At 40.2% G+C, this 24298-nt stretch overlaps 1 protein-coding gene across 3 annotated transcripts in view; it reads right to left on the bottom strand.

Annotated features, from left to right (window-relative positions):
* Positions 1-24298, bottom strand: part of LOC105481355 (fibroblast growth factor 13) — a 626871-nt gene that overhangs the window by 269307 nt on the left and 333266 nt on the right. The window lies entirely within an intron of this gene.

The raw sequence follows: 24298 nt of genomic DNA, 5'->3' as shown, positions 1-24298 counted from the left end.
GAGTTCATGTCCAAACTGGGGTACCAAGTTTGCATTTAGAAGAGCAAGCACAGGCTAATGGAGGGAAGATCAATCACTTTAAGGGAATGGAAGGCATGCCACCACGAAGCTGAGGCATAGAGTCATGGTTATTGAAAATCTCATACAATGGAGCATGGGATTAATTGATGATATTTCTCAGTAGTAGCCAACCCGGAGCCAGGACAATAAAAAGAAGGTGGCAAATATGCTAGCAGATGACAGAGATAGACAAAGAACCAGGTGGCGGTACAACTGATAAAAAGCAATGTATAATGAGATCCAAGAAAAATACAGCCACAATCCAGAATATTAGAGCTCACAGAACCACTCTGTGGGAATCACAGTCAATCTTCAGGGGCTTTAATGAGAAGAGCACTACCTCAGCAAATTACTTGGAGAAAACAAAGATTTGGCTTGAATAAATGGAGATGCATTGGCATCCCCACACAAAGAAGAAGTGAAATGATCATATTAACAAGCAAAATGCTAAAACTAAGTCATTATCCTTCCCTAACACTTTCTCCAGAAGGGTATAGCAGTTAGAAGACGTGGGGTCTATTTCTGACTTAGCCACTTGCTAGCTTTGTGGTCTTGGGTGAGTCACTTAAATCTGAGTCTTTATTTATTCATCTGCAAACTGGAAAAAAATTGTGCCTCTATTTCCTAATTCACAGGATAGTATTAATTAAGGTGAGAGACAGGGCAATTCACACCATTTGGACTACTACAGGTGTCGGAGAAATAGAGAGTCAGACAAAAAGAGTATGTATATTATACAGTATGAGTTGCCCTGATCTTATACCTTAGAAGTGGTTTTGTGAAAGGGGGAATCAAATGTCCTCAGGACCATGGTCAAATAGTATGCCAAAGGTGGGTAGTGGAGAACCTCAAAGAGTTGGAGCAGCTTTTTCAAATCTTGGATTTGCTCATTCACAGCCCATGCAAGGGAGAGGGCCTCCTGTTGCAATTTTCTCACACTGCTTGCTAAAGTTCATATTTATAACCAGACACTTGTTACCCAAAGTATTTGTTCTCTAAACCTTCTCCCCAATAACAATATCCATTTGTCCAAACTAGTGAGAAGTGGAGAAAAGTCAAATTTGTTACTTGCTATTATTGAGATTGGTTCAGATTTTCCAGCCACAGCTTATTTCCCCTTCTTAAAGTGGATACAAGGAGTATCTTTTTATTGTCTTGGCTCCTGGTTGGCCATTATTGAGAAATATCATCAATTCAATGATGTAAAGACAAAATGACGTAAAGCACTGGGGTATCTCAGAAAAGGACAAATACTACATTCACACACACAATTGCAAGAGGACAGGAAGGAAGTCGATATTTATTGACTAGGATTTCAAATAACTAAAATGAGGCATATAATGGGACCTTCCTGTGGATTCACTTATCAATGTAAAAATGAATCAATCACTGCAACACCATGCCATTGAGACCCTAGTTAAAATGCTCCCCTTTACTGAGTGACAGAATTAGAAAGACATTCACAGATGTCAACAATGGCACCGTTAGCCATCTAGTTCAAAAATATCTTTCCTGGCTCCTTTGGACTGGCATGAATGATCTGCCTTACCACCCAGGGTGCCTAGTTTAATAAAATATAACTCAAAGTTGACATTTGCAGAGAAAAATAGAGCATATTAGCTTCTAAAATTGTGTTGTTGAAAGTGTGTTGCTTTAGGTCAGGTTTCTTAAGTAGGAGCAGATCCTGAGACGGATTATTTGGGGTAGAATGAGAGTAAGAAGGAAGGGGAAATGAAGGAACTGAAAAAGCAAGGCTGTGGTCTCACCTGGAGTCTAGCTCTAATTGACCCCAGGAGAAGCTCTGCACCATGAATGGCACCATAGGATTGGTCTCACCTTGAGGCCAAAGGGTTGAGCCAGTCATTGGCTATGAGCTGCTCCCAGTGCCCCTGCTATAGAGAAGGGGGTGACTATAAGCTTTAGCAACCAACACTCTAAGTAGCTAAGGGATAGGTACCCCTGCGTGGTAAAGCGGATCAACAGTGTGTCCACTACATAGTTGAATATCACCAGTTACATTGTAAACTTCTTTCCATGGGTCAGTCAGCTCCTGGCCACTTCTTTAACTTCATCTCCCATTATTCTCTGTCTTGCTCACTCTACTTCAGCCACATTGGAGTATCTCATCATTGTAAGGTCTCTGCTTGGAGCTCTCTGTGAGCATATATCTGCATTACATCCTCCTTTAACTCCTTTAGTTCATTATTCAGACGTCATCTTCTCCATGAGGCCTTCTCTAAACCACCCCCAATACTGCCACCCATTACTTCCCCTCTTGAATGTTAACTCCAACAGGGCATGAATTTTCATCTTTATTATTCATCGTCACTGATGTATCTCCAGTGTCTAGAACAATGCCTTGTTCATTAAATATTTGTTAAATAAATGGATAAATATTTCCTTAATATTAATTTCTTCTACCCTAAGCTTGAGCTAACTGGAATGTAATTCCAATATTCACATTTTCCCTATACTTCATCTACACCACTTCCAGTACATTAGTTTCACTTTAAAAAAACAATTACACTAATGGTATTGTTTATTCCCACTTCGTATTTTCAAATGTTTACCAAATCAACTACAGTCATTGCATCCACATGGGTTATGAGTCATGTTTGTTTTGAGAGTGAAAATGCTTAAAGCTACCAATTCTGCCAGTCATGAGGGACAAGGCACTATAAGAAATAATGTACTTTCACTTACAAAGTAAAAAAATGACATTCAAATGGAATGAAGCTGTATTGTACATTCCAAAAGAGACCCAAGCCCCTACCCACACCCCAGTGAGCTGCATCTGAACAGAAATCCATGTAGCTTTTATTAACTAAAGATATCCATTATATACTATTTATTGTGAAACCTAGAAAATAATGCATGCTACTTTTTCTATTCCTATTTATAATACAGTGTTTTATAAACAAAATCAATACTTGTGGTATGAGTCTTTTGAACCTGCAATGAAAAAGAAATCCTAGTATTTTGAAAAGCCAAATGTTTTACTAACTGATTCATTTCAGTTGGGACACAAAAACAGAATTGCAAGCTCTGGTAGATTTCACCCATTTCCCATAGTAAAGGTACACAGCGATGGCTCCAAAACCTTAGTAGTTTCATGACCTTGGACTTTCTCAGCCTTATTTCCCCAACTATAAAATGTGAATAACCCTCATCAGGGTTGTTGTGAGCATCTCATGAGATCATGGATATGAAAGTACTCTGTAAACAATAATACACATGGTTTGAGGTAAATCTGGCCTCTCAGTAGGCCTCTAAACTTCAGCATGTATAAGCGTTGTGTTTCATAGTTTTAATTACTTGGAAAAAGAACTCCACCAAACTAGGCAGATATGAAGTCCTTGTAAATTATGACCGCAAAGTACTATGGATACGATGGTAGGAAACTTGGATTCAATAGTCACTTTTAAGTCCAATCCTGTGCTTTTGTACCTGACTGGGAGTCCCGCCAGGAAGAGCAAACTTTGGCCTTTATCCCAGACTGCTCCTTTGTGTCTGGGCTAGTGTCATCTACTTTGCTCTAGTCTGGTAAGTAGATCCAGTGTGGCATGGTGGTTAAGAGCATGGGCTGTGGCATCATCAGATTGAATGGGTTTGCATCCTGTAACACTAAATTATTAACTGAGCAAGCTGAATAATGCTGCATAATTATCTCCCTGAGTCTCAGCCTTCTCATTTGGAAAGTGGGCAAATCAGTACAAGTATTTACCTCACTTCTAGGATTGTTATTAGGATTAAACAAATACATGAAATGTGTACAATGTCTAGCTCACAGCAAACTCCAGAAGGGCTAGCTCTGATTGTCACATAGATGAGCTATACACAAATTCTGTTTTTGTTTCAATTTTACCTTAACAGACTCAAGTTCCCACTGTGCTAAGTGAGCATTATGGAAACCCTTATCAGCTATTAGAACAAAAGCTAAGCTACCTCATCTGGCCAAGTCATCATGGATGTTACTAACCAGGCCTCTTCCTTGTTGAGCTGCAATGTGATACCATGAAAAGAGCACTGGACTTGAAGTCAGAAGACTTCAAGTTTTGGCCCTACCACTTACCAGCATTGTGACACAGATAAACTGCCACTACTTCCCCCATTAGAATGAAAGCTCCTAGAGGGGAGAGACAATATATAAATGTGTTCATCCAGCCCCAGAACAGTGATTTGAAACTAGTAGGGGCTTGACAATGACTCATTATATAAATTAAATAAATGAATATGTCTGAGGCCCAATTTCCTTATGCATTCAAGGGGATGATGATAGTTACCCTACCTCTCTGTCAAGGTTATTTAAAGACTGAGCAGTGGCTCCTGCAGTAACCTCTCTTCTCCTTCTCTAGCATTTATCCCACTTAAATGTGACCGCCTTTTTATGTTGGCTTCCTCTGCCTAATAGAATGTCTCTCATGATTTCTCTCCTCCTTCTTCTCCCTTTTCATACCCATTCATCCATCAGTTCTCAGCTCAAAAGGTCCTTTCTCTCCTCAGAGCTTCTCCTGCCATCATAGCTTTTCCCATATCTCCTCCATAGAACTTAGGTTATATTTGTACGGTTGTTTCATTCTTCCAACTAGACTATAAAGGCTGTCAGGGCAGCGCCCATGTCTACCTCGCTCACCACTCTATTTTTTGTGCCTTGGCCATTTGCTAATCTACATTTGCTAACCTTGGCCATTTGCTAACCTACATCAATAATTATACACCATTGAGTTCTATCATTACTTTCCAAGGCTCTTGGGAATATCACTTTGCAAGACCTATTATTTATCAGGAAAAATGCACTATGAAATACTCTCAGATACTGAAATTGAGAAAGCCAGAACTCCACCTCAGTCTTTGTGAGCACCCATCTGTTTCATTATGATCCCAAGAGATTAACTTTCTTGTCCTTGGACTCTCACTATCTCTTCTACTTCTAGGTTTGAGCCCCCAGCTGCCTATATCAACAGTTTAGCATGGAACCTGGCTTAGTGCTCTACTGTTGGGTCCTCTAAGACCCATGCTCACCAGGTCTTTCTCTCTGATGGTGCTTCTCAGATTCCCTAAGGTTGGCAGCTGACATTTAGCATTCCTTTTGGCTTGTCAAGGGTGGTGGGGAGGGGATGCAGGTGAAGAGAGAGAAGAGGTGTAATCTTTGCTTGCTTCCCACGTTACTGCCATTTTTCCTTCTTCTTCTTCCTTCTACCTGCTCATAGGACCAAGAAAAAGAAAAAAATTCCACCTGCTACTATAAAAGTCATGAGTCAGCACCGTTTAAAAGATCTTCCTGCTGAATCTCTACAACCTTCCAGGCAATTCAGTATTATTATCATGCCTACATTCCAAATGAAGAAACTCTATGGCCAACCATTCTGTTAGCAGCAGTCTCGTGAATGCCATCATTCTTCTGATATCTTTGTCCACGAGAAGTCCTTAGTGCAATATAAATATGATGCATGATACTGTAATTATTTTTGCTGTCTTCCATGGGCATCAGAATCATTCATCTACCTAATTTTTTTTTTAGCACCAACCATGTCCAGGTGCTGAGCACTGTTGTCAGCACTGAACAAGACAGACAGACAAAGAGCTCCAGGAACGGCAGTGGGAACAGAAAGACAGATGAAAACAAATATCACAGTATTATGAGTGCTCTAATGGTGGATACAAAGTATGTCTGTTGGTGCAGAAGAGAGTGATAATCCAGGGCTGGGGTATAGGGGGAGAGAAAAGGCCTTCTTCGCTGAACTACAGAAGAGAATGGCCAAATGCAAATAGGCTAATAACACAAAGCATTTCTTCCCTCTGCGAAATATTTATGTAATTAATCAACACATGTCTGTTGCATACCAACTCTATGCCAAGCACAGTGATATGCGCTAGAGATACAAAAGGAAATAAGGCAAACATGGTCCCTACCCTTAGATGGGAATTTGAACCAGATGTACTAAAAAGACATCCCAGCAAGAATATTGGATTGTTTTTCCTTTCAAGCAAATAAAAATCCTTTGATTTGGTGTCACCATGACAAACCCCAAGGGTAACACCGGGCAGTCTGTCCAAGATAAAAGCATCTCCTTAGCACCTTAGAAAATGAAAACCCATCAAATCTCCCTGGTGTCTTAGAGAAGACAACACAGGTGGCTTTCACAACCCATCCCATAGCCTGGCTCTCTTCAACATGCCCATAAAAGAAATGACAAATAACTCTAAGCAGCAGGCATGGAGAGAGCTCCATGAAAAATCATTCTCATTCATATGCCAGAGCAAAGAGTTATTACTGTGGCATCCTTGCTTATCGCTGTATATCAAGGCTAGAACAGAGAAAATCTGCCATGAAAAGGAGGCAATGTGTACTACCGAGCCAGAAATTGGGCTTTGGGAGCTCAGAATGGAGAGAGAGCCTAGATGTTAGTGTATATTGGAAACCCACCCATTTTAATATGAGGGGAATGTGTTACCCAACCTCCACCTTTTGAACTTTTTTTTTTTTTTTGAGATGGAGTCTTGCTCTGTCACCCAGGCTGGAGTTCAGTGGTATGGTCTCAGCTCACTGCAACCTCCACTTCCCGGGATCAAGCGATTCTCCTGCCTCAGCCTCTCAAGTATCTGGGATTACAGGCACCTGCCACCACACCCAGCTAATTTTTGTATTTTTAGTAGAGACACAGTTTCACCATATTGGTGAGGCTGGTCTCAAACTCCTGACTTCAGGTGATCCACCCACCTCAGCCTCCCAAAGTGCGAGGATTACAGGTGTGAGCCACCATGCCTGGCCTGAACTTTTTCTCTGTAAATACTTGAGCACTGTGAGGGTTTGAAATCAACCAATGACTTTTTCATTCTACAAATATTTTTATAGTACCTATTATGTGGCAAGTACGGTACCAAGTTACATATAAGACAGTGATAGTGCTTCTCTTTCCTTGAGATATATGGATCACTGGTGTCATTATTAACACTAACCCTCTCCATTTTGTATCAAGTTGTACACACTAACAGCAATGGCAACAGCAATGATACCAATGACAAAAAATATAGGTCTTTCTCTTTGCCAGGTATTGTTTTGAGTATTGTACATACATTAATTCATTTATTCCCCATAATACCCATATGAGGAAGGTACTATTATTATTATCATTGTACTGATGATTAAAGTATGGAGAACTTAAGCAACTTGAAGAAGTTTTAGCATTGATTTTGCTTACTTAGTCTGGTGTTGAAATACACCATTCCAGGAATGCTTTCAGTACACTTACCATGTGCCAAACTAAGATGCACTGTGCTAGCCTTTACTAAGGTTCAGTAACCTCTCACTTATTAACCAGTCAATTGGGCTTTGGGATCAGCTCACAAATACTGAGCATAAAACAACTTCTTAGGTCCATTCTAAGGTGCTAAGGAGAGATCCTTCAACGAATGTATGTTTCTGTGATTGCTATTATTGCTGTTGTCATTTTTCTTAATGTGTGTAACTTGATACAAAATGAAGAGGCATGTCTTAGTCAGTTGGATCTGCTATAATAAAATACCATAGACTAAGTGGCTTAAAAAAACATTTGTGGCCAAGAGCGGTGACTCCTGCCTGTAATCCCAGCACTTTGGGAGGCCGAGGTGAGCAGATCACAAGGTCAGGAGATTGAGACCATCCGGGCTAACGTGGTGAAACCCTGTCTCTACTAAAAATACAAAAAATTAGCTGGGCGTGGTGGTGGGCACCTGTAGTCCCAGCTACTCCAGAGGCTGAGGCAGGAGAATGCCTTGAACCCGGGAGGCGGAGCTTGCAGTGAGCCGAGAATGTGCCACTGCACTCCAGCCTGGGCAACGGAGTGGGACTCCGTCTCAAAAAAAAAAAAAAAAAAAAAAAGTTCCTCACAGCTCTGGGGGCTGAATATCCAAAGTCAGGGTGTCAGCATGTTCAGCTTCTGGTGAGGGCTCCCTTCCTGGTTCAGATGGCCACCTTCTTTCTGTATCCTCATGTTGCGAAGTGAGGAAGCTCTGGTTTCTCTTCTTATAAGAACACTAATCCCATCACTGGGGATCACCCCTCATGAACTCATCTAAGCCTAATTACCTCCCAAAGCCCCCACCTCCTAACACCTTCACGTTAGAGGTTAGGACCTCAATGCATGAAATGTATGAGTTTGTCAGAAACACATTCAGTCCACGTGATGGTTAATACTGCGTGTCAACTTGATTGGATTCAAGGATATAAAGTATTGATCCTGGGTGTGCCCGTGAGGGCGTTGCCAAGAGAGATTAATATTTAAGTCAGTGGGCTGGGGAAGGCAGATCCACCCTTTACCTGGCGGGCACAATCTAATCAGCTGCCAGCGAATATAAAGCAAGCAAAAAAACAAGAAAAGGAGAGGCGGGCCTAGTTTCCCTCTTTCTTCTGTGCTGGATGCTTCCTGCCCCCAAACATCTGACTCCAAGTTCTTCAGTTTTGGGACTCGGACTGTCTCTCCTTGCTCCTCAGCTTGCAGATGGCCTATTGTGAGAACTTGTGATCGTGTTAGTTAATACTTAATAAATTCCTCTCTCTCTCTCTCTCTCTCTCTCTATATATATATATATATATATATATATGAGTGTGTGTGTGTGTATGTGTGTGTGTGTGTGTGTGTGTGTGTGTATATATATATATATATATATATATAAACTCCTACTAGTTCTGTCCCTCTGAGAGAACCCGGACTAATATAGTCCTTAACAGGGAAATAAGAGTTGATGTCCAAGTTTTATCCTCCCATCTAGAGTGCAAGCACTTTTAGGGCAGAGATTATTACCCAAATATGTGATAGTTATACAGTGCCAAACTCATACAAGAACTGAGTTTAAAACTCAGTTTCACCACCTACAAACTGTATGTCCTTGGGACAGTTACTCAACCCCCTGAACCTTCTAAAATGGGCAAATTGATAACACTGAATGGTAGACATTAAGTTATGTTATTGATGTAAAATATTAAGTACAATGTCGGACACAAAGCAAACAATTCGTGCTAGCAAGACATATATGTATCACAAGAAGCAGAGAAAGATTCAGTAGGGAATTAGTGGAACGGAGGGTAAGTGCTACAGAAGGTCAGCAGGGACAAGTAATATACAGACAAGATCTGTATAAACTGCAGGTGTCAGTGAAGGCTTCGTGCAGAGGGTAAGAGCTACAGGATTCTTAACAATAAGTGAAGCAGAGGAGGTACAGTGTTTCAGATGGGGAAACAACTTGAGCTAATACAGAGATCTGGAGGTGGGAATGAGTAGAAGCCTCCAAAGGAGTGACCAGGGATCAGGCTGCCAAGCATAGCTGGTGCTTAGTGGGGAGCCTCTAGTTATAAATTTGGCTGATTTAGATGGGCCCTTGAATGCCAGGAAGAGGAGATGGGGGCTCATATATAGTGGGTTCTAGAGAATCTATTTGAGAATTCAAGGGAGCATATATGGGTGGTAGACATACTTAGCTACATGAATGTTTGTCTCCTCTAAGGTTTCAAGTGCCCTAAGAAGGCACCCATCCAATATTTAGGGAGCACCCACCAAGACCCAGGAATACATAGATACATGTGCAGAGGAAGCAAAGGAGGGGAGGGGGCGGCAAAAAAGGGAGGGAGGAAGAGAGAGCGGGGTAGAGAGAGAGAGGAAAATGAAGGTGATGTAGTAACAAGCTACAAAGTAGACTACAAGAGGCAGCTACCAAGGCAGCTCAAGAAATCCATGCAACATTTGAAGCATGGGGATTAGAAGAGAAAGGGGACAATTAAGAGACTCCCAGGGATATGAGAAGGACCTCAGAGGTAATTGAGAAGGCTGAAAAGGTCAGATGGTTTGAGCGACTGCCTTCACCCTGATGACATCTATCTTCCCCTCACCCTCTCCCCAAACCCAGATCCTTTGCTTTTTGAGATATTCTTCTCACTCCATTTTGGCCATTTGCCTCCCAAGTGGGACTCATAGCAAGTTGATACACGAGGCTTCTCCTTGCATTTATAATTTTTCCACCTGATGTTGAAGTGGTGCCTCAGAGATTACCAAGTGCTCTCACATTTATTTATTATTATCAAAATCCTCACAGCTCTCTTGTCAGGTGGGCTGGGAAGGGATTACACCCCCATTTTAAAGATAGGGAAGCTGATGTCCAAGAGTCACCTAATAAATGACAAGTCAGGTATGACCACTCAGATGCTTCCTTCACCCTGCTATGCTGCCTCTTGCAAGGAGCTGAGCTTTTTGTCTCAGAACGATTTCATGTCATCAATTACTTAAGGGTAAGGGAAAAAAAAAAGCAGGTCTTAGAGAAAAGCTTCACCTGAGGCCTATATTGGTAACACTTCACTAGATGGATAATTTGAAATAAGTCTGAATTACTAGTGCAACCTGTAAGGTGAGCCACATTGCATAGTGTCCAGCATAGGCACACAGATATTGCTTAAAAATAGGAGCCATTATGGGTAAACAGACTCACAATGGTAATGCTGACTCCAGCCTGTCCACAAAATGTTCCTCAATGCACTAATCAGAGTCACTATCTGAATGAGCCAAGCAGAGAGTCCATATTTTTCTATTCATGATGCTTCCATTCATTATTATTGGGATAATACAGGTCTACCATACCTTATGAGGTTATTATAGCAATTCCAAACTCCAAAAAGTTCTACATAGAAAAGACATATTATATTTCTGTGGTATTATATGATCTGAATCGACTTATTGGGCAGCAAAATTTTACCTGAACTGCCATGAGGAAACTTACTGTCTTTATGAATCCAACTTTTTTTTTTTTTTTACCATTGTAATACACAAAAATATTCTCTATTTCAAAATGCCCCAGGTCTCGGGGGATTTGGAGGAAACACTAAAGGACCTGTAGTATATTCTCTGCTTACCTTATACAATTATTCTGAGGAGAAAATTTAAATTAATGTGTATGTCCTATAGGAAAAAAGGCACTATGAAAATCAAAGTGATTTCCATATAATTTGGAACTATAGCTATAGGGATAAGCTTGTATTATGACGGTGCCGATCTAAGTGGCTGCAATTTTTGTGGGATCATTGAAAAATAAAAGACCAAGATTTCAATGCACCACCCACTAACACTGCTGAGCCACTGATGCAGGAGATATTTTATAAAAGTGATCCAGCAGGTTTAGCCTGAACTGTGTGTTTCACTTCCCAATACAAGGGCTCAAGTTGCTGTTGTAGATTCTCCATCAGAGTCAGAGTATGGATGCGTGTCTCAAGTTGGTTCTCTTGTGGTGCCCTTGTCTTTGAAATTCTATTTCCTGTGGCATAGAAGCTTCTTCCTATTTTCACATATTTGATGTGGAAAAACCTTCTTCCATGACCTTATGACTAATCCCCAGACTCAAAGCTTCATTAAAAAAAAAAAAAAAATTAGCAAGTGGCCAGGCATGGTGGCTCACACCTGTAAACCTAGCATTTTCAGAGGCCGAGGCGGGTGGATCACCTGAGGTCAGGAGTTCGAGACCAACTTGGCCAACATGGTGAAACTCTATCTCTACTAAAAACACAAAAAGCCAGGTGTGGTGGCACAAATGCCTGTAATCCCAGCTACTTAGGAGGCTGAGGCAGGAAGATTGCTTGAGCCCCAGAGGCGGAGGTTGCAGTAAGCCAAGATTGCGCCACTGTACCACTCCAGCCTCAGTGATACAGGAGAATCTGTCTCAATAGAACAATGATGATGATGATGATGATGATGATGATACAGAGAAGAAGAGGAAAAAGAAGAAGGAGGAGGAGGAGAAGGAGGAGGAGGAGGAGGACATCATATGAGACACCGCATCCTACTTAGGAGCTGTGTGTTCACAGCACAGAGACAAAGAGGTATCTGATTATGAAGGCCATCTTATTTTTACCAAGGAGGTAGTGACAGTTTCACAAGTAATTAAATCCTAATTCCCCTTATCAAAGGAAGTGAGCAAAGTGCATGGTGTGATGCACCCTCTACAGCCTCTATGCTTTGCTAATTCCCTGGTGTTCCAAATCCAGTCATTTTCATCAACTCATTCCATTTTCCTGGGAATCTGTAAAGTTATTCTGCATATGGGCACAATCAATATCTTCTAAATGTAGTCTGTAATGACGATTCATGTTTTCAGGCTCAAATCTCCAAACAGAATTAACATGGTCCTGGTAGGTTTGAATTTAAACGATAATTTTAGTTGCATCTTATTCATTGGGAAAGCAAGTTTTTTCCTGCAAAAATGACCTCATAAGTATGTTATTACATCCGTACTGTATTCATAAATAGAACTAGAGAGGTTAAGATCAGCAATTCTATGAGGACTGCAAACAATAGGTAACTCAAGGCAGTAGAATGCAAATGGTGCATTCAGAAAAAAATAAAACAAAAGAGCAACATTTATTTGCAAAGTTTTCTGATGCCTCACTGAAACTTTCCGGTCAATCGAATTTATTTGATATTCATGAAATAGAAATTAAAATAAATAAACCCTTGCCTACTGCTACTGCCCAAGTAGCTACTGTATTCCAGCCACTTTCCCATTGGGAATGACATGCATGATATCAATAAGAACCCAGTAACAGAATGTACGCAAGAGAGGAAAGCAAACACTAACAAATTTCCTTTATAGATAAAGCTATATTGATATGAGCTAGTGGGCACAGAACTGATCGTATTACGTTAAATAAAATCTGTGATCTCAATCCACCCCAAATTACCGAAATGTAATGGGAAAGGACTTTACATCCTTTCCTACCACTGGTCTGTGCCATAGGTATGCTTAAATTAACTTGTTTCTGCTTATTAATGTGGCACATGCCCAATCGTGCAAAATTTAAAAATTAGGAAAATCATTAAGAAAAATACCAAATAAAGGTAATCTTCTATTGACATCTTGGCAATGTTTCTCTTTCAGTTCCTTTTTTCTACACATTGTTAATTTTTCTCACATACAATTAAGAGTCAAACTTTTATATCCAGTCTTTCCACCTAACATATAATTGGCATTATCCATGTTACTATAATTCATTGTCAAATTTTAAACAGCCACATAATAAGCTACCAACCAATCCCCTAACACTGAACGTTAATACATAAGGCGACAAGGAACATCTAAATCAGGTTTATAGACAATCACAATGAAATTTCTTAGTTTACGCTATAGATGTAGAATTGTAAGATCAAATGATATGTACATTTTAATACTTTAGACACATCTTCTCGACATGATTTCACAAAAGATTGTTTGAATCTACATTTCCATCAGCATTGTACTTGAATATGTCTCAATGTTCTTTGACAATACATATTATTAAAATAAAACCAAATAAATGAAACCACCTTTTGTCAATTTGATAAACAGAGGTTTCAATAATGTGAATTTTGTTGATTACTAGAGAAGAAAGTTGAGCACTTTCTCATAGATTTATTGGCTATTAGTAGGTTATATTTTGTAAATTTACTCATTAAGTCCTTTGAGACTAGGGTCATATTTAAAATAAGATTCTAGATATTTCAAATAAGAAGAAATAAAGTTTCCTTATACTTCCCTATATCAATCCTAAATACCTCTTTCCAATTTCCAAACCTACTTTCCCTTGTTCTGTTCTTAATGGGGATAGCTCTATGCCTTGAGATATATAAAGATCTTACTTAGTTTAGCCATCAGCATCCTCTTCCTTAGAAAGATCCTTTAGTGTAATGGCTCTCAATCTTTAATACACATAATAATTTGGCATGCTTTTTAAAATTCAGATTCCTTTATCCCATTCCCAGAGATTTTGATTTAGTAATATTCATGTGGGACCCAGAAAGTGCGTTTTAACAAGCATACGAGGTAATTCTGATGTAGGTGATGTAGAGACAATACTTTGCGAAGCACTGCTTTAGCTATTCATCATAGATCTTTAGTAACTAGAAATTTGGTAGGAACTCTCCTGTGCCTGCTTCACCAGTTTCCTCTTCAGTGTTTTCTTCCGGGGAACTTTGGCATTTAGGCCTGGATAATTTCCTGTTGTATGGGACATCCCACTCAATGCAGAGCATTTCACAACTCTATCACCTGCCCACAAAATGCCAATACTTCCCTTCAGTCAATACAACAACCCCAAAACACTCCCAGAACTTTGCCAAATATTCCCTATAAGGGTAATACTGCTCCTGGGTGAGAATCACTACCATAGACATTTTAGCTCAAATTGTAAGGGCACCTCTGACCAGTGCTGAGACTCACAAGCGAAAGTCACTCTGTGTGTGTGCATGCGTGTGTATGTTTAACCCAACGTCATGTTTCTTTTTACTTTTTTTTTTTTTTTTTTTAAAGTTGGGTCTCGCTCTGTCACCCACGCTGGCACACAGTGCAATCATGGCTCACTGCAGCCTCAAACTCCCGGGCTCAAGCAACTCTCCTGCCTCAGCTTCCTAAGTAGCTAGGACCACAGGTATATGCCACCACATCCGCCTAATTAAAAAAAAAAAAAAAAAATTGTAGAGAAGGAGTCTCGCTACGTTGCTCAGGCTGGTCTTGAACTCCTGGCCACAAGTGATCCTTTTGACTCAGCCTCCCAAAGTACTGGGACTACAGGTGTGAGCCACCACATCCAGCCCATGTTTTTTTTTGTTGTTGTTGTTGTTTGCTTTTTTCCCATCTACACGACCTCAGATCTACTTGTTACCCTTTAGCAAACATGAAGACACCTGGCACACACAAGATGGTAGAAGGAGAGCAGAGAGTGAACTAGGGAAAGAAGAGCAGACATCTGTCTCTTTGGGTCTCTAGGGAGCAGTCTCCATTCAAGTATAATGGAGGAACAAGAAAGAGTTTGAAAGCTACACGATGACACAATTATTGCTCATATTCCTCTCACATAATAAAGTCCTTGCTATGCTTTTCACCAAAGCTGTCATCCTATGTCCAGGTTGACTTTGGTTTGAGGCAATTCGGTGGCCGCTGGCATTGGAGGCTAAGGTACATGGAGTATGTTCCCTTGGACTGCCCATTACACAAGAGCAGAGACGGGCAGAGCAAGACAGTGGGTATACATTGGGCAGCTCATGGCAGCCAGAGGGCAATTTGTGTGGAACTATATGGGCATTTTGCTCACTATGAGTTTCAGTGACTCCTGGGCTTTCTTTCTCTTCCTTCCTGACAGTGAAGCAACAGTTAGGATGGCTTGCCATGAAAAGATGTCTGCATTAGTAGTTGATCATCTGAGATTAAGATGAAAGAATCAACCTCTGCCACAGTCTATGGAATGGAATGGTCCAACCAGCATGACTGTCAGCTTCTTGGATTCATTTTATTTTTTATATTAAGTGGGATGGAGGAGACAGGTTCAAGAAGTGATTCTATTAGGGATATCCTCTGGTCAATAACCAATGGTGGAAGACGAAGGGCTACTCAACACGCCAAGTAGGAAACTTGCCATGGAGCTGAGAGTTACTATGCAGGGCTATGTGTATAGGTCACTGGGGTGTGGCAGGCCTTACTGCTGCTCCCATTGCTTAAGCAACCACAGTGGGGATGGATATTTCTGTCCTCCGATTGATGGCCAAAGGAAAAAGAAACATAGTATCCAGGGTGAAAAGGTCATTCTTGAGAGTTTCAAAGAAAAGACTACAGAGCAACAGTGACTCAATAAGAATTTCTGGGCAGCAATATCAACAGAGCATGTATTCATGCATGTTGGTGGCAAGGATGATTAGTGAGTTCCCCTCTCCAGAGTTTTTGCCAGTCCATTGACTGGCTGCATGACCTCTGGGCAGCAAAAAAACACTAATAATCACTCGTTTCTTATTGCAGCTCCCCACGTCCTCAACTTCCAAGGTGCATTTTCTGTCTTGCCTCTGAAATGGCCCCAACATGTACACGCTAAACATCCAGACTGGGAATGTGAAACACCTGATTTGGCTCTGTAAATATACTTGATACTTTTCCTGGGCTCCCTTACTTGCAACCTACCTTTTCCAGCTTTATTGATGTATACTTGACAAATAAAACACGATATATTCAAGGTGTACAACTTGATGATTTGATATATGTATACACGATGTAATTATTACACCAATCAAATCAGCACATCCATCACCATCCACAGTTACCAGGTATGTGTGTGTGTTGGGAGGAAGGGTGAGGACACTTTTGTCTTATGGGTTAATATCCAAAATGTATGGGGAACTCATACAACTAAATATATAAAGAATTCATACAAACAAAAGAAGAAACCCAAAATAATCTAAATTTAAAAATGGGCAAAGGATTTGAATAGACATTTTTCCAAAGGAGACATAAAATTGGCCAACAAGTATATGAAAAGATATTCAACAAATCAAAACCACAATGAGGTAATCACCTCACATCTGTTAGGATGGTCATTATCACATAGTTAAGAGATTTGGACAGTGTTAGCGGGAATGTACATTGGGACAGCCATAACGAAAAATCGTATGGAGGTGCCTCAAAAAACTAAAAATAGTACTACCATATGATCCAGCAATTTCACATGGGTATATATCCAAAGGAAATAAAATTAGTATGTTGAAAAGATATTTTCAGTCCCAAGTTCATTGCAGTTTTATTCACAATAGGCAAGATAAGGAGTCAATGAGTGTCCATCAATGGATGAATAGATGAAGAAAATGTGGCATATATACACAATGGAATACTATTCAGCCATAAAATATAAGGAAATTTTATCACATGCTACAACATTCATGAACCTGAAAAACTTAAGCTAAGTGAAATAAGCCAGGTACACAAGGTCAAATACTGGATGATATCACATACATGTGAAATTTAAAAATGTTGAACTCATAGAAATAGAGAACAGAATTACCAGAGACTGGGGTTGGAAGAAGGTCTTGAACTCCTGGGCTCAAAGGGTACAAAGATGAAAGGGTACAGCATTTCAATTAGAAGGAATACGTTTGTGAGATCCATTGCACAGCATGCTGACTATAATAATAATGTATTGTACTTTTCAAAATTGCTAATAGTAAATTTCAAATATTCTCACTACAAAAAATGGTAAGTATATGAGATGATGGATATGTCAACTAGCTTGATTAATTATTCGACAATTTGTGTGTGTGTCTGTGTGTGTATATATATGTGTGTGTGTATATATATATATATCTCAAAACATCACATTGTACCCCATAAATATGTACCAATACTACTTGTCAAATTAAAATGAAAGTTAAAAATATACTTGAGATACCTATTATGATAGGGGAATTAAATATCAATAATTCAGTACACAATAGAGTCGTAAATCATTTTCACCTATACTTTTCTTTCACCAACCAGTCCCTATTTCTAGCCTCTCACTTTGCTAATCCATCCTGCACATGGCCACCAAATTAATCTTCATAAAACATTGATTTCATCATCTGAGTCTCCTCTCTAACCACTCAATGGCTCCCTACTTCTTATAAGACATATCCAAACTCCTCACCCTATCCTTCATAAGACAGCCTATGTACAAATATACAGGCTTTGGAGTTAGGCAGACATGAGCTTGAATCTGGGCTGTGCTTTTAGCTATGTTAACTTAAGCAGGATGCCTAACTTCTCTAAACATCAGTGTCCTTGTTTGTCAAATGGAAAAATAATTGCCCTTCGACATCTGACACTTTTACATGCCACTCCTCCTTCCTGGAATGCCTTCCTCAACCTCACCTGTGCCACCCTGTCTGAATGTGCCCTACCTATCCCTCAGGATACTACTGCAGTAGCTATAGCGTATTAGACAGAAAAGTAATGAGACCACGTAAATGATGGCAGATGACGGTGAGCATCTAAATCCCGGATCCAATCAAAAGTTCCTGGAGTGGGAACTTTTGATTGGATCTGGGAATTAGATGCTCACCATCATCCTTACTTCACAAACTATTTTCTATTTTTAGTTTAGGTTCCCCCCGCCACCCCCGCTTGAGACAGGGTCTGGCTCTGTCACCTAGGCTGGAGTGCAAGGGTATGATCTTGGCTCACTGCAACCTCCGCCTCCCAGGCTCAAGCCATTCTTCCACCTCAGCCTCCAGAGTAGCTGAGACTACAGTAGCACACTACCATGCCCAGGTAATTTTGGTATTTTTTCTAGAGATGGGGTTTCGCCATGTTGCCCAGGCCGGTCTCCAATTCCTGGGCTCAAGTGATCTGCCCGCCTTGGCCTCCCAAAGTGCTGGGATTACAGAGGTGAGCCACCACGCCCAGCTTATTTTCAGTTATTTTTTTTCTTTATTCAAGGCTAAGTCTGTTGCTGCTTTGGCTTACATATTGGAAGGGCTTGGGGCTCCATTCAGCCTTGCTTGGCTAAGTGAATATGGATCTCAGACTTGGAATGGTTCACACGCTATTGATCACTAACTGCTGTGAACAATTATGTGAGCAAGTTCTAAGGTCACATGACATCAGGTAGAGTTGTTGAGAATCTAGAAGAAAAACCTACCAGTGAAGCATGAGCGAAGCAGAGCCAGTCACAGCAGATGCTACACACCTGCCATATCTCTGTCTGCTGGGCCAGCACTATTTCCATCGTGTTGGATCTGGAAGACTTTAAGGGTCTGTCTGAGGCTGGGAACACTTGCTGATTAAGCTGAGCACATTAGGCACAGAACCAAAGAGTTCACGCCACCGAACTACTGTGAGGTTGATGTGTCTCAGCCCTCACACCACATCTAGGGTTTGCATGATCGCCCATGGCAATTTATCATAAGAATGCATTTCACAGCCAGGGCACTGGTCCAGATTCAGATCTGAACCAGAATTATTATCTCTGTGATAAAGAGATAAACAAAAGCCCATGCCTTTGTTTTATCTTGATGAGGTCAAACATTCATAGGACTCTCACAAACACCTGACGGATCAGGGAACGCCCTCTCAGGCTTTCAGTAGCACTGCTGACAAATCACACCACATGTCCAAAACTTAGACAGAACATCAGCTGCCTCAGAAGTTAAATCCCACTTGCCTAAATAAATGCCATGGGATCTTTCTCCTGCTACAAGAGGCATATTTGCTCTTCTATTTAAAAATGCATGCTCTGACATTAACAACAACAATATAAATTATGATTTCCCAGTAGAGCTGCAAACAAGCCAGGAGAAAGGGAGGGGGTATGAACAGTATTTCATTGCACACCGTTTAACTACCTAAAATGTATGAGCTGTTTGAGCGCAAGCACTATCTATATTATTTACTTATGTGTCATCAGTGACAAGTACAGGGTCAAAGCTAAAAGTAGTTGGTTCATAAATATTTCTTGAACATCTAGTGGGCGCCAGGCCAGGCAATTTACCACACATTAAGTAGATGCTTGGTATATGTGGATTCAATGGATGCTTTTGCTTCATTTCCTTCTACTCAGTCACTAAGGCAAACACGTAAGTGCAAGGACCATGAAAGGCCCAGCACCCATTTTATGCCCCAGTTCTTTGAAAGAGAAACACAAGGAATTATTTCACCTTCAGTCAATGTGTCTAGACTCCCTTTTTTCCCCCAGTGTCCTTTTACTATTTTGAAGCATTCATATATTTTTTTCATAGAAGGTTTAAAAAATATTGAGAGGTGATTAAATGCCCCAAGTTTGTTGGGAAGGGGAAGATTCGTGAGAGGGAGAGGATAAAACAGAGATTCACTGATTTTAACATCTTCATAAAATATCAGAGCAATTTTATGATGGAAAGGAGAGAATTTCCATCATCTGTCTTTCCTATGCAATTGGCAGTTTGAGGGAGAAATAATTGACAAAAGCTATTTGCTGATTTATTGTTGCCTCCCTTCTCTCTTCTCCTATTCTCTCTTCTATGCCCATATCAAAGGCTCAGAAGGAGGTTGTCACACTAAAATTCTTGGAACATCTCCTTTCACTGAGGAAAGATCTTTCTGGTGTTTACTTTCACACTGGTGGGATTGGCCTCCCATCCCTGCTCCATCACGATGCCAGCCGTCGAGTCCATAGAATTAGAACCCAGATTCAACGCTCTGTCTCTCATATTTTCTCACGTTCTCTAGCTTTTATTTATTTTTTTTTTGTTCAAGGCTAAGTAGGTTGTTGCTTTGGCTTGCATACTGGAAAGACGTGGATGAGAAAAAAAGCTTGTGCTTCGAGGGGTTGGGTTATCAGAATATGGAGAAACTCAACACTTGCTGGCTCTAGGCTAAGGTTGATATGCATGAGTAGGAGAAACATGGAGAAATGGAGGCTTATATTGAAATACAAATTTCAATGTCATGGTTGTTAAGCCAATTACAATCCCCCTGTCATGTGCAGCATAGCACCCTGTCCAGGCTAAACCCTGCACTCATATCCCATGGAACATCCTTCCAGGTGTTGGATAAGGTCACTTTATCAGTCCTTTCCTCAGCACAAAAAGTCAGTCATATCAGCACAGTTCTCTCCATTTCTTGGGGAGAATGCTTGCCAAAGTTGACATTCTTGAAATGCTTGCAAGGTTTCATGAGAAACTGAGGCTGCTTGGTCCAGGATACACATGCCCAGAAAAGCTTTCTTGATCTCAAACCAGGAAGCTGCCAGAATTAGAGAAAGAAGTTTCAAAACTATGTACATGATGGGCCAAGACAAGAATGAACTGAATGCTACCAACTCAGGATGCCCTCCATCTTGGATTTCTCCAAAAAACAACCTTCTATGCAGTGTATTTACCCCAAAAAGAATATTTTAGCTTTTCATAAGGTAATTAATACATGGATAACTAGTTTCCACTGCCCTCAGGAAATTGCCTGCAATTTAGAAGCATGAAGCAGACAACTAGCTAGTCCAGCTCCCTAAGTGAGCTCACTCATTTTTGGTCAGAAAATTAGAAATAGCACAATTATGTATGTGTATGAATATGTAAGTGTCTATGCACATAAGTATATGTGCATATGCCCTGGGTTTATTCTCATGAAGGGAGCTCAGTTTTGGAGATGAAAAAAAAAAAATGGGAGAAGAGAAGAGGAAGGAGAAGGAAAGCTATAAATGATGGGATGTCCTATCAGGCCTGTTAAGTCAGTGAGGTTCTTTTTACTAACTGAAAATGTAATGTGACTCAAGAGCGCTAGTCAATATTTTGAGGCTCCCATTGGATTCTCAGCTGCATTTACATACCATAAGCTGACCATGTCACTTACTAATGTCTAAAACTCTACTAACTCAGGGATCCACACAGGATCATGTGAACTCCTCAGCAAACACAGTATCTCCATTCTCATCCCTCCATCCCTCAAAACTGCAACTCTTTATACTCATCCTTCCACCTCTGTTCCTTTTCTTAATCTTCTCCATCTCAATAAAAGGTATTATCCAGGAACACAGTACAGAGAATCTGGGTTTCTCTCCTTCCCACACACCCTCAGTTCCAATCCACCAGCAGTTTCCATGAGCTCTATGTCAAAAATAGGTCCCAAATCTGATCACTCTCATCGTCCTCACAGCCACAACCCTAGTCCAAGATACCACTACTTCTCTGCTAGATTCTATAGTAGCTTCCCAATATATCTCCCCTTCTACATTTCGGCCCCTTCTACTCAATTATTCACATAATCTTCAGAGCAAGCCTTTAAAAACTGAAATCTGATTGTGTTGCCTCTCACTTAAAACTGTCCAATGGCTTCCCATGTCACATAGAAGAAAACTCAAACCCCTTGGCATGTCCTATAAGGCTTTATATGACGTTACCCCTGGCCACCTCCCTGGCCTTATCTCCTCTGACTCTTCCCCTAATTCACTGCTTTTTTCTGCCCTTTGAACATAATCAAAATGTCCCTGCCACAGAGGCTTTGCGATTACTCTGCCCTTGGCATGGATCACTCATTCACCTCTTTTCCTTGATGAGGCCAGCCCCTTCTTATCATTTGGATCTCATTCTTAATACCAACTCGACCCCACCTTAAGTAAAGAAGTGCTGTCCGATTATACCCTGTCCACTCACCTTGCTGTGTTTCTTTAGAACATTGATGACTTTTAGACATTAGGTGTATATTGGCTTCCGTGTTTATTCTGTCTCCTCACTTTGGCACATAAGATACACATGAATAGGAATGTGGTCTGTGCACTGCTGTATCCCCAGCATATTTTCTGGCACATAATCAGTAAGTATGCGCTAAAAGGCATGCTAGACCTGCCCTTGTTTTTTAAGTTGCTTATTCCTCTTTCCTCCCCAGTTTCAGAATTTAGCATCTGGACTGATATGTATTTATGAAATGATGAAGCACACGGTGGGGCTGTTTGCTGGAACTTTGCCCAACCCTGGTAGTTCTGTCACAGACCCTAAGCCCATAGGTCCCACATATCTTTGTAATCACCAGGAAAACTGTATGGAAAAGTAGGGAGCTCAGTGTGCTGAGGGCACAAGTGCCTGTGCAAGAGGCCAGGGCAGAGGATCACACATTCCTTTGATGTCTATAGCATTCCCCTTGTCAGGAGCTATCGATATGGTCATCCCCAGGCAGCTAGACTCTCTCGAATCTCTGAGCCTTTGAATATAAAGTATTTCCTTTCTCTTTTCCATGATTTATCCCCCTGGCAAACTTGTATGAATAGACTTCTCATCAGCACCAAATGGAGTAGTATTTTTAAAGTACTGAGGTTGTTGGTGGGGACTGAGATATCTCCATCCAGGTAACTCATCATTAAACAAGTGAAAGTGAAATTTCAATCCCTGGAAAAATAAAACTGAGAGAGTTCATTGCTTATAAAACTTCACTAAAAGGACACACTGTAGTTTGAACAAAATGCATGGGGTAGGATGTAAGAAAAAACTGGCAAGCAAAGAAGTTGGAAGTGAATTTAAATAAACACTAACTGTAAATATTAAAAGAAATAATGGCTAATGGAGGAATTGTGAAAGTAAGGTAGAACTAAATATTGATAGACAATAATTTGGTATGTAGTAATTTGGAGATCAAAGTTAAAACATTCTAAGTTCCTCACAAATATTCAGAAGAGAGTAGAGAAACTGAATAGTTTTAGATTTGTGAAGCTAATCATACTTCCTAACATTTTAAGAAAAACCAGTAAAATAGCAGAAGGGAAAGTTTGATCATGGTTCTGAGTGTTTGACTGGTAATGCAGAAATCTGCTTTCCAGTCGTTTAGCCTGTTGAGTTGCAGATTTAAGTATGTCAGATATTTCTGTTAGACTGCTAGAGCAAAACACTCAACAGAGGTTATTTTGATGGTTATAGGAAGGGATAAATGTGGCACCCATTTTGTATAATACAGAAATGTTCTTAATGTGGCCTATAAGCTTGAAAACAAAGTGAGGGTATATTTCACTCAATTGAGTAATTCAATCTTGTTCTCATATGATCTCCTTGTTCTCTGAAGGAAACCATCCCTCCTTTTCTAATAGTTTGATCACGCCTTAACATTTTCCTTTCCACAGATATTCTCACAGTCTCATTTAAGCTAATACTTTCAACGTTCTCTCCATCAACTTTTTAGCTATTTTGGGGGTAGGAACAAAATCTAAAGTGGAGTTTTACTTCCTCATTTTTTTCTATCACTGTGATAACAACAAGTAGGAAGGATAAAAGAGAAGGAATACAAAATCATACTGATTAAAACTCTGCAAAGAAACCTCTTGGTAGGAATATTTAAATACCAAAAATACATTTATTGGGGTAATGGTTTTTTGAAATCTATGAAGGAGGTCTATATCTATTTGCTAATGGCCTCTCTTTAATACAAATTATATGCAGCATCACCTAAATGCCTAAGTAAAACCACAAAATCATGTTTAAGTGCCTTTAAGGAACCCATTACCACATTTGACTAAATATTCTTAGTTTTAAATAAAGATCAATTTCATAGAAAGTAAGATTAGCTATTGTTTTAGAGCATGGTGAAAAGAACAAGGAGAAAAAAAAAGATCTAAAGTTTAAAAGCCAGTTGACAATTAAAAAGGAAAAAAAAAATACTAATTACCAGATTTTGTCAATCATCAAAGGACAAGCTTGATGCTTCTTCCTTGCATACAAACTTCCAGGCCATCAATTAAAAGTGGATTTCTAAATTCCCATTACTGAATATGCCAACAATCAAATTTTAAGGTTGATATACTACTGGATAAATGTTATTGTAGAAAGGAAGACAAGAAAACTGACAAGTCTATAAAAATATAAAATGGCAAAATGAGTAGGAACCAATAAAACTATATTCCATCAGCTGAAAGCAATCAATCTGGTCCAGGAAAATGATTTCTTCTGGCGTCGAGATGTCTACAACTGTTTAACAGGGCATCACCCAGCACCCTCCC

Source organism: Macaca nemestrina, chromosome X (genome assembly GCF_043159975.1).
Source record: "Macaca nemestrina isolate mMacNem1 chromosome X, mMacNem.hap1, whole genome shotgun sequence".
In the NCBI taxonomy this organism is placed as follows: Eukaryota; Metazoa; Chordata; class Mammalia; order Primates; family Cercopithecidae; genus Macaca; species Macaca nemestrina.
The sequence above is the reverse complement of the archived record's forward strand: the minus strand, read 5'-3'. Positions and strand labels throughout refer to the sequence as shown.